Here is an 8025-nt window from a genome sequence, read left to right on the forward strand (position 1 = left end):
AGTCTGCTTAATTCCTCTGCTACTGGAGATTCTGGCTGGCAGTTGGCTTCCAGTGTTATATTGCAGTACCGAACAGCCACAGTATTGTCCTTGGTCACAACCCCTTAATGATTTTTCTGAAGGTGATTAAAACGTTCAGTTCAACCTTCAATTGTAGGGAGACTTAATCTTTACACAAAACCGACTGTCTGGTGGGTCTAAAGAAACCAGACCTGGGTCAAATTCGTATTTGTTTTGGATTCAAATACTTTTCTACGCTTTACTGATCTTGTCTGGTGTATTGGAACCAATGAAATACTCTCAAAAAGTGCAAAACCCGCCTTCTGGTCATGTTGGCAGGCTCAGTTACAACCGGCAAGATCAATAGAACACAGAGAAACGTATTTGTTTTGGATTCAAATGCTTATCTGGCCCAGGTCTGACAGAAACGGATAGGATGCAGCAGTGTATGATAGGAAGGAATTGTGTTCTGTTAACAAGCCGTATCTGAGAGGATCTGATGAAGCGGTGGATCAAGGGAGCCTCAGTTGGATGTTAAGCTTTCATGACAATGTTGGCCTTCATGCTTTCATCTGGAAAGCTTACACAGGTAAGGAAAGTCTTCAGTGATATGTTACCACCCACGGTACTGATCATCCCTGTTCATGCAGTGACTCCACGCTGAAATCAGACCAGATCATAAGAGGCATACTTTGTAGAACTACAGGGGCATGTGGTGTGGATGTTTGAACGAAGCTGTATTCAAGACCGCTTTTGAAATTGAACGTCCAGGTAACTGGATTCATATTGTGGTTATATTCCCCTGAAGTGACGATTGTCTTCTTAATGTCTCTTTAAAGTTTTCAACCCAGTTATAGCCATTAAATTGTAATGAACACTTCGATTAAAGACAGGGTAGGCGTGTGTCCTGTGCTCATTAACATTCATATCCGTAAGACATAATATGTAAACCATTTCTCATCACATGCTAGGTAAGAGCTGGTTAGAGCAAATTGTCCCCTGCAGTAACCTTACACTACCAGACAAAAACTTAAGAAAGCAACATGAACTAGGCTTTACCATTGTATAGTTAAACCGAAAGATCATTCAGTGTGTAACAACATTGTAGCACGGAGCTACTGTACACTAACATTTGACTCTAAAGCAATCTCAAAATCTGGAAATTACCCCCAGATAAAGCCTTTGATTCCACATGTCACAGCTTGAAAGCTATTGTCGCTAGCTGACAGTTGGTCCACTTGCCGATCCACCTCGTTCTGCGACAAGTTCTAGGTGGAAATGGGCACAGCAAATACTAACTACATGGGTTATTGTAATATTGCAGTGCCTGTGGGCTCCAGAAATTAAACTCATTTCTTGTAGGTCTGTTAATTTTTGGGAAAAGGAAAAAGCATATTGCTTTCTCTGGATCCAGAGCAGGGGCAATGCTTTGGCATTTCAATTTAGGTTGCCTCACCCGCACAAAAGTGAGAAGAGCGTCATTTACAAATTACATATAAGAAGGATTTCACTAGACTTAAGATTTTTGTTGCGTAACTAACACCCAGTTATCCCCACCCATTGAAAACCTGACATTTTAGCCAAGGGGAAAAGCAAGCCAATTTCGGCTGGGCTTAAATGTTTTTTTTTTTTTTTTTTTGCAAGAATAATTTTTAAATATTTCTTGGCCCTTTATGAATACAAAAAAGTATTAAAACAGCACATCAGCAAAGAATTCACAGATTTCAGTTTCATGGACCTTTAAGAAAATTTGACACTAATAAAGCAATTCACAACCCAACCTGGGGATGCGCAAGCCAGTGCATTCCTATTGCCGGTCCCGAGCCCAGATAAATGGGAAGGGTTGCGTCAGGAAGGGCATCCGGCGTAAGAACATATGCCAGATCAAATATGCGGATCTGATCCACTGTGGCGACCCCTAACGGGAACAGCTGAAAAGAAGAAGAAGAAGAGTAAAGCAATTCACAAATATGCACTGTTTTTTTACACTCATATCCTCGGTTCTCACTTTCTAGTTTGACCCACGGTAGAGAGTCTGACCTGTTCTGGTTTCCAGGGATAGAGGTTGGGTTCACTTCTCTGGCCTGTGGTTTCATCGTGTACTGAAATGGCAATTGGGGATCTCTTTCAATTAGACGATGGGGAAAGGGTGATGGACAGATCTTCTGAGGGTGGGGGTGGGGTGGGGTGGGGTGGGGGGACACGTGAGCGCCGCACAGCCCGGAGCCTCTGACGATGCAAGGTCTCGCCGTTCTCTCCGCGTAAAGGTCACAAAGGAAATGTACCCCGCTTCGGCTGTTCTAATTAAAAGATTTGCATTCGTTTCACATGGGGCAGGGTTGATCTCGCAGAACCGTGCTCTGCCAGCCCTCTCTGATCTAGTAGGCGCCCTGGTGCATTGTGGGAGTAGGAAGCCGAACCATGTGTGACCCTGTACTAAAGAGGGGTCCAGGTGGTCTCCCTATCCAGGCTTCTTAATTAACGGCTCTGGTGGGGTGCCCTAGAGGGCCCCAGCATGATATATACAGCTCAGTCAAAATTTAAACGGGCAAACTCCCAGTTTGTTGGCACAACACTCATCGGTTTCATCAGTCGTCTTTCAGCTTGCCAACTGGATAAATGACATTGGCGGTCATCTTGGACGCATCATGACCGAGTGCTTGTTTTGTTATTATTTAGCACCCCCAATGCCATTTGTATGTTTTTCTTTTGCTTATAAGTAAAATAGGGTAGTTCATCATGGGATTGTGATCCTCGTTTTAGAATCAGTTCATACTAGCGACGGAAGCAGCATCTTTGCACAGCTTGGGTCTTGTTTTCTACCATGGAAAATGGAGCAATGAGTCTGCCTGGTTCCATCTCTACGGTGGGGAAATAAGTATAATGAGCCAGCGTGGTTCCAGCTCTATGGTGGAAAATTGGTATGATGAGTCAGTCTGGTTCCAGCTGTGCAAAGGGAAATGGGTCCAATAAGCCAACCTGGTTCCTGCTTTATAGCAGTTGTGAAGGATATGTGTTACCGAGTTCCTGCCTCTGAGTCTAAAAGGTCAGTGAAGAGGTCTCTCGGTAGATTGGGGCCAAAATGTGGTGACCATGCTTCACAGTGAACCCCAGTCTTACAGTGAAAAAGTGCCACAGATCTCTTGCTTCTGTGGCAGAAAAAATGGGTGGATGTTTGCGAAAGTAGATTCTCTCTCTATCCTTAGGGTCTCTAACAGTTAAATGCAAAAGTAATGGGATAGTGAAAATTTGTATATTGCATTTAACAGTATCTTCACCTCGAAGATGTACCCTTTCCCCCTGTCCACCCTCCAATATACAGTACAATGCCGTGAAAAAGTAGTTTCCCTCTTCCTGATTTCTATTGCATATTTCTATCTCTGAATGGTTTCAGATCTTTAGACAAAATGTAATATTGGGCAAAGGGAAACAGTAAATGTAAAAACATTTTAAAATTATTTTATTTATTTGATTAAAAAAGTTATCAAACACCCATATCACCCATGTGAAAATGTAATTGCCTCCTTAGTTATTAAATCAGCCAATTAACCAAATGTAATTGATAATTAGATTCAGCTGACTGAACATAGCCAGGCTTGATTGCAGCCAGCTCTGTTGAACCTAAACCTCACTCATACTGAACCTTACCATCAGAGTGAAGTAGTCACCATAAAGTTTCTACAAGTACACTATACAAACGAAAGGAAATTCCAGAACAGATGAGACAAAAAAGTTGTTGAAATATATAAATCTTGCCAAATGGAAAACACTTAGAACAGTAGTGAATCTTCACAGGAGTGGTCGGCCCACTTAAATTTCTCCAAGGGCACAGCGACAACTCATCCAGGAAGTAGAAGTTCTTTGGGAGAATGTCCGGTTATCTGTCCGTGAGCTGAAGCGTAATTGGGTTCTGCAGCAAGGCAACCATCCATCCGTACATCCATTATCTATACTCGCTTATTCCTGAACAGGATTGTGAGAGGTGTTGAAGCCTATTCCAGCGTGCATTGGGCGAGAGGCAGTCTATCGCAGGGCACACACACCTTCTCGCACACACGCATACCTATGGGCAATTTAGAGTCTCCAATTAGCCTACCTGAATGTCTTTGGACTGTGTGTGGAAACCAGAGGAAACCCACACGAACACGGGGAGAACATACAACCTCCACACAGAAAGGCCCAGGCCGGGATTCGATTCAGGACCTTCTTGCTGTGAAGCGACAGTGCTACTCCTTGCACCACCGAGCTGCCCAAAGACTGTGATCCGAATCACGAAAGCAAGTCCACATCTGAATGCCTGAAAAGAATCTAAATTATAGTTTTGGAGTGGCCTAGTCCTGATCTGAACCCCCTAGAGATGCTGTGGCAGGACCTGAAATGAGCAGTTCACGTTTGAAAACCTACCAATTTATCTGAACTAGGTCTGCAAAGAAGAGCAGGCAAAAAATTCTCCACAGCATTGTGAAAGCCTAATATTAAACTATAGGAAGTGTTTGGTTGCAGTTATTGATGCTAAAGGTAATGCAACCAGTTATTGAGTTTATGGAAGCAATTACTTTTTCACATGGCTGATATGGGTGTTTGATACCTTTTTTCATTAAATAAATCGAATCATTTAAAAACTCTTTTTTGTATTTACTCGGGTTTCCTTTGTCTAATATTGCATTTTTCTAAATACCTGAAACCGTTCAGTGTGACAAATATGCAAAAATAGAGGAAATCAAGATTGGGGCAAATACTTTTTTCACAGCACTGTATATCAGAGATGGCAGTTAAAAGCCTTCTTACTGTACAAGAATTTATGTACGATTAGACATACATCTCTCTTTCTCTCTCTCTTTCTCACAATCTCATCCTCTCCCAGCTCCTCTAGATCTGCCTGAGGGAGTAGCTGTCAATTGGTGTCGAATTTCAAAGGCTGACCTTCAGCACACCCTCTTCCCCCATCGTGCGTGTTATTATGACCATTGATTACTTCAGACACATGGAACTGAAGAGAGCAAGGAGGAGAGCGAGAGGGAAAGATGGAAAGTGTGGATGTTTGAGAGAGGGCAGGAGTTAGAGAACAGGGTGGCTAGCTTTGCTGCGGTGACTGTTTTAGGAAAGTTTCCCGTTGTCTGTTGCTAGGTCTCGACCAGTCCGAGGAGCGCTTCATCCCTCATATAGTTATATTTTTATAATTAAGCTCCAATTTCTCGAGCTGCACACATTAACAGCTATTAGAGTGCACATGCGGCATTATGTACTCATTTAAACCCCATTAGCCTCCCTGGTGGACAGCCATTCTCCGGTGCTGTAAATGGAAGCTTGCATATGCACTGATCTGTTTATTTTATGTTATGAAGTATGTTAATATTTTTTGCTTTAAGTATGTTTTGATATGCCTAATATTGGGTGCCTGCTTCAGAAAAAAACTGATTTTGTTTTGTATTTTTGTCATTATTTTTTTTCCTTTTCTTTTGACCCTCAGCCCAAACAAGATCAGACTTAAAAAAAAAAAATACACAGACATTTTTTTAAAGTGACGTTTGAATTGCTTTGCAGCTTTCAGGGTGTCCAGATCAGAAACTCTGTGTCCTGAAGTTCTGGATGGATCCTAATTACCCTTCAGATTTAGGCCATTTGCTGCAGTTTATCACAAATCAACATATTTTCAGGATAATTCACGCAGAAGCATATTCCCTGTCGTGTGTGTGTGTGTGAATGAGAAAGATTGTGTGTATTTATGTGTGTGTGTGTGTGTGTGTGTGAGAGAGAGAGAGAGATTGTGTGTGTGTGGGTGCGTGCGCGTGGATGTGCCTCAGATTATGTCAGATTTTGACAGCTTCTCCAAGGAGGACCAGAAGTAGGCTGATGTAAGACTTTTACTATGTCTCCACTATGTCTTTTTTTTCTGAAAAATCTGAGCCATTATGATTAGACATCCTGTCTTAGAATGATGATTATGGACTGTTCACACTGGCACCTGTTCTTTCTGCTCCAGCTCTTTATCGCAAAAACCCACCTGCATGAAACACTCCTCAGCCTGTGGCTGGCTTCACCATGTGGGGTTTAGATTTTGTACAGACCCAGCAGGTGATGTCACACTGGCAATCTCATTATACGCACATATATGCACGCAGGCACACACTAATGCACACAAGCACATACACGCGCACATGCATAAAAGGACTCCCCTGTGATTCAATATCTACATTCACTTTCTGCATTAGATAATTGGGGAATGTTGCACATCTTTCAAACCTTGTTGCATGTTTATTTTGTTGCAGCCTCCAGACTGTAGAGCACTGCTCAATTACAAAAGAGATTAACAAAATGCTTTGTTAATTTTATAGCCCTTGTAATATTGTTCTCCTCGCACAAAATACAAGGGTCTTTTGTTCTCCTCAACCAAAATACAGGGGTCACTCTCCTTGAGATAGAACAAGGAGGCCAGGTTGGCTGAGAGAGATGGATATGAAGGCTAAATTCTGGCATTGCTGGCTTTCCTCCAATCGGTGAGAAATACAAGATGGGCATAACATAGTGTCTGTTCTCCTTCCATATCAAACTCCCAGCATGCCCTGGTCCTGCAGCCTGCCCTTTGTAAGACACTATCTCCCAGCATGCCTCACATCATTTCTTCCTTAACAAATCTCTTCCAGTAGCCTCTGGCTCTCCATCACTTTGCCCCACTGGACTCCATTAATCCGCAGCCATGACCAGGGCACAGCACAAAAATCCTTGGTGAACAATCTGAAGTTTGAGGGTGTAAGCAAGGGTTAGCCATTTGCTCAAATGTACATCATTATTCTACAGACCGCACATTTTAGTCGCAGAACCGTTACTTTCTAAACCAATCATCTCCAAAGGTAATTCAATTCCCCAGACTTACACGTGGCTTTAAATAAAATTACTGTTTATGCTTTGGCCTTTCTGCTGTCGTGTTTGCCTGTTCTCCGAATAAAATGTAAAAGAAACATCATGAAATTACATTCCCAGGAAGGAAAGATTTTTTTAATGCTTGGAATGTTTTGGTGACCTACAGAAATAGCTGCTCCTTGCTGACACTGCAGTCGGTATGCATTGCGATGAGCAAGAACAAAATGCTTCTTTCCACTTTTCTTTCCATCCATCAAAGTTTCTTAAAAGAAGGAATTGATTTCAGTCGCTGAATATGCTGCCTTTGAGCTAACAGTGTTTCAGCTGGAACACTGTCTTCTTTGACAGCAGCAGTGTTGATAAATGACTGGTGAAATGTTTTACTATAGTATTCACCGAGCTTCTTGGACAGGACATTGTTCTAGAAGAGAATTTGGTTAAATAAAAAATGAAACAAGCAAATAATTTGATTAGCCAGAGCCACAGTAAGAGAAAGAAAAAGATGGACAAAATGAGAAAAGGATCGAGTTTCCAGATGTGAATGGAAGCCGAAGCTAATTTGACCAAGTCTGTGAGCTGGCAGAGGAACTGCGGGCTTTGCTTGGTCTTTGTATCTTGCGACCACTTCATTATGCTGTGGAATTGAGTTTTGACGTGACAGCTTTGTTCTCTGGCTCAGCCTTAAGCACACGCAGCTGTGGGAACCACTGCGCCCAATGAGCACTCTCCTGCCCCCTGCAGGAGGAAACTGTTACTGATCTCTGTTCTGGCCCTTACTGGACAGACCATGGGATACCTTATCTTTTCATCTACACAGTCAAAATAAAAGCCATTCCTTTAGCAAGAAATGTTATTTAATTACTCTGGAATATTTATGTATAATTTTATCATTTTGTAATTTACAGTATGTTGTATTTTGTTATGTGTTGTGCATTCCTTTTGAGTGAGCTAACATTATTATTATTATTATTATTATTATTATTATTATTATTATTATTATTATCATTATTATTTTCTATTAAAAAAATTTGCTGGAAAAGGTTTTAGAAATTTGAATTTGAATCTGTATTCTACCCACTGCTTGTGGAGAACATGATCTCCCTCCTGTGCAAATGTTTTTAGCAAGATTAATAAGATTACTCTAAATGGCTCCAGATGCTCTTT

Source organism: Anguilla rostrata, chromosome 3 (assembly GCF_018555375.3).
Source record: "Anguilla rostrata isolate EN2019 chromosome 3, ASM1855537v3, whole genome shotgun sequence".
Lineage (NCBI taxonomy): Eukaryota > Metazoa > Chordata > Actinopteri > Anguilliformes > Anguillidae > Anguilla > Anguilla rostrata.